Consider the following 4,167-nt stretch of genomic DNA (forward strand, 5'->3'; position numbering starts at 1 on the left):
TGGGACAGACCAGTCTCTTCAGGATTGTGAGACCTCTTCTCTGGGAGTTATAATGAGTTATCATCAGGGGGCTGAGGGTGGAGCCATCCCTAAAGAAATACATAAGGATGGGTCACCAAACAAGGATCTCGATGAGACCATGGACCCTGATATGAAGAGGTGTGTGTGTGTGTGTGTGTGTGTGTGTGTGTGTGTGTGTGTGTGTGTGTGTGTGTGTGTGTGTGTGTGTGTGTGTGTGTGTGTGTGTGTGTGTGTGGTGTGTGTGTGTGTGTGTGTGTGTGTGTGTGTGTGTGCGCACAAGTGCTCGTTGAAGACTTAGATCTGTATCCTTTTTATAAGTAATGTATTTTTAGAAGGATACAGAGTTACTGCACGGTACATTTAACAGAAAATATAAAATATTTGGTTAGCGGGTTAACACAACATATTCAAATAATGTTTACATATTTTCATTAAAAACTTTATTTGATTAATTTATTCATACTATTTCTTTCTTCCACAAGATATAGTCCCGACACAAATCTAGGGTTGCTACCCAAGCCGGCTGTTTAACTAGGCAAGTCAGTTAAGAACAAATTCTTATTTTCAATGACGGCCTAGGAACAGTGGGTTAACTGCCTTGTTCAGGGGCAGAACGACAGATTTTTACCTTGTCAGCTCAGGGATTCATTCTTGCAACCTTCTGGTTACTAGTCCAACGCTCTAACCACTAGGCTACCTGCCTTGTGTAGTGGTTGTTCGTTCTATTGGTTCGGTTGCCAGAGACGTGACCCAGTCGTTCGTTCAAAATGTTTCATTGCCATACTGGCTGGTAACGCTCTTATCCCATGCTTTCCAGCTAGCCAACTACGGATAATTTACAGTCACGTCAAACAGTGCAGCGAGAATAACAACAGTAGCTGCATTTACTTTTGTTAAAGCTGTTTTCTAGTGACATTTATTTGGATACATCCATAACAATGAGCTAATGAGAAGCGATTTCGCCTGGCATAGAAAATGTGCTCTCTCCTCAGGTTACTGTTGTTCAGAGGAGCTAGCCAACAACACAGCTAACACAATCACTTCAAATTGAAGCTGGAAAGACTAAACTAGCTGCATTTTGTTTCGTTTTACCTTTTTTCAATTGACATTTCTTTGTATATATCCATAAAAATGATGCCAGTTGATTCATGATTTCAACTGGCTATCCATAAAAATTATGCCAGCTGATTCATGATTTCAACACTGCCTGTCTGTCTCATCCTGACCCCTACATGTTCATTACTATGGGATAGCAGGATATCGAATTTCAATATTGAAACAATGTTGCGAATGTCGGAGACAGACAACAAGGTTTATACAAATATCTGCTGTTGAAAACGAAATGTTAGTCTAAAAGAAATGTGAGATAATGTCTAGATGCTTTTTATAGTGGAGATCAAGTTTATAACTTCCCTGCCTGGGCTGATGAGACAGTGGATTGTGCAGTCAGATGGAACAGAGTTAACAGGCATTTTAACGTCATAGATTTAGCCAGTGGTAACTTATAGAATAGACACCGACTGGAATGCGGTTGTAACCAATCAGCATTCAGGATTAGACCCACCTGTTGTATAATTTAGTAATAACCAACTATAAATCTATATCTTCAGTTATCACATGGTTTACTTTTTCATCTTAATGTTGCAGTGCAGAGTAAACATCAGAGAAAATAATCTGTTCATCAATATATTTGATGAACGGATAAAGGATCAAAATAATTTTATGTCTGTAGAAATTAGTTTAACTAACGTTTTATTACGTTGCATGACTGTCTTGTACTACTAGCAGGGCCCAAACAGAGATGGCAGAGTCTGTTTCATCTGGTTATTTATCAATGAAGAGTGACCAATCCATGGATCACCCTTTTCATTTCAAAGGGTAATATTTTCCATACTCCTTTGAGCCTATGTCGTAATAAAAAAAAACGTAATTATTTGTGACTGAATGTGAGACAAACCTGCACATAATGATATGATGAKTAGGTTACCATGTGTTGTTATATTATCATGATAACAGATAGTTATTGGTAGGTTATCATGTGTTATATTATCATGATAACAGATAGTTATAGGTAGGTTACCATGTGTTATATTATCATGATAACAGATAGTTATCGGTAGGTTACAATGTGGTATATTTATGCATGATAAACAGATAATTATAGGTAGGTTACCCATGTGTTATATTTATCATGATAAGAGATAGGCAGGTTACAAATGTGTTATATTATGATAACAGATAGTTATAGGCTAGGTACCAATGTGTATATTTATCATGATAACAGATAGATAGGTTCCATGTGGTTATAGTTATCATGATAACAGCATATTATAGGTAGTTACCATTGTGTTATATTATCATGAATAACAGATTAGTTATAAGGTAGGTTACCATGTGTTATATTATTCATGATAGCGTAGAGTTTATAGGTAGGTTACCAATGTGTTATATTATCATGATAGCGTAGAGTTTAGGTCAGGTTACCTGTGTTTATTATTCATCGATTAAAGAAGTTATAGGTAGGTTTACCATGTGTTACATTTATCAATGATACGCTAGAGTTATAGGTAGGTTACCAGTGTATATATCATGAAACGATAGTTATCAGGTAGGCTTACCATGTGTTATATTATCATGATAACAGATAGTTTAGGTAGGTTACATGTGTTATACTTTAAATCATGATAAATATAGTTATTGCTAGTACCATGTGTTTATATTATCATGATACAGAATAGTTATAGGTAGGTTACATGTTGTATAGTTATCATGATAACAGATAGTTATAGGTAGGTTACTCATGTGTTTATATTATCATGATACAGATAGTTATAGGTAGGTTCCAATGCGTTATATTATCAATGATAACAGATAGTTATTGGGTAGGTTTACCATGTGTTATATTTAAAATCCAAATTGGGGAAAAATAAAGATAGTATAGGTGGTACCATTGGGTTGTTAATCATGATAAAACAGAATAGTTATTTGGTAGGTTACATGTGTTATATTAACGATGATAACAGATAGTTATAGGTAGGTACCATGTATTATTTATCATGATAACGAGATAGTTTATAGGTGGGTTACCATGTGTTATATTATCATGATTAACAGACTAGTTATAGGTAAGGTTACCATGTGTAATATAATCATGATAACAGATAGTTATAGGTAGGTACCATTGGTATATTATCCTGATAACAGATAGTTAGAGGTGGTTACCATGTGTTATATGATCATGATAACAGATAGTTATAGGGTAGGTTACCGATGTTTATTATCATGTAACAGATAGTTATCGGTAGTTCCATGTGTTATATTTATCATGACTACAGTTGTTCTAGGTACAGTAGGTTACCATGTGGTTACTATATAATGAATAAAACAATAATAGTTATAGGTAGGCTTACCATCGTGTTATATTATCATGATAACAGACAGTTATTAGGTAGGTTACCTGTGTTAATATTATCATGATAACAGAAGTTATAGGTAGGTTACGCATGGTGTAATATTTATGATAAGCAATCGTTATCAGGTAGGTTACCATGTGTTATATTTCATGATAACAGACAGTTATAGGTAGGTTACACCACCACTGTGTTATATTATCATGCATAACAGCCAGTTATAGGTTAAGGTTACCATGTGTTTATATTATCATGATAACAGATAGTTTTTATAGGTAGGCTTACCATGTTGTTTATACTTATCCATGATAACAGCAGTTTATAGGTAGGTTCCATGTGGTTATATTATTATGATAACAGGCAGTTTATAGGTAGGTTACATGTGTTAATTATCAGGCCATTATCTGTTAAACTGAATGGAATCAGGTTTCTTTTTATTTTAATGTATTTGATAAATGTTATTATCTAATTCACCAGGACAGGAGAGGTGGTCTGTGAAAATCTGCTCTTGAGGTCAAGCTGGTGAAGTTCTGTCCTGACCTGCAATGTGTCCTACTGTGGAGACCCATCAGACAGCACTAACAATAGAGCACTGCAGAGACACACACTGGTGGATGTGCTGGAGACCTGGAGAGAGACTCTCGTGCAACATGACTACAGTTCTCTGGAGGTGTTCTGGCAGGACAGACCAGATGCTGGATCTGTAGTCAGTGGTGGCAGAGACAAACCAACAAAG

General features: G+C 35.7%; 1 long non-coding RNA gene across 1 annotated transcript; it reads left to right on the forward strand.

Annotated features, from left to right (window-relative positions):
• Positions 1 to 20: 20 nt before the first annotated feature.
• On the forward strand, positions 21 to 3,929 carry LOC139025710 (uncharacterized). Its single transcript, XR_011477314.1, has 3 exons — positions 21 to 159; positions 1,807 to 1,899; positions 3,909 to 3,929. It is a non-coding gene; the product is annotated as an uncharacterized lncRNA (long non-coding RNA).
• The last annotated feature ends 238 nt before the right edge of the window (positions 3,930 to 4,167 follow it).

The sequence above is a fragment of the Salvelinus sp. IW2-2015 genome, unplaced genomic scaffold (genome assembly GCF_002910315.2).
Source record: "Salvelinus sp. IW2-2015 unplaced genomic scaffold, ASM291031v2 Un_scaffold3116, whole genome shotgun sequence".
NCBI lineage: Eukaryota > Metazoa > Chordata > Actinopteri > Salmoniformes > Salmonidae > Salvelinus > Salvelinus sp. IW2-2015.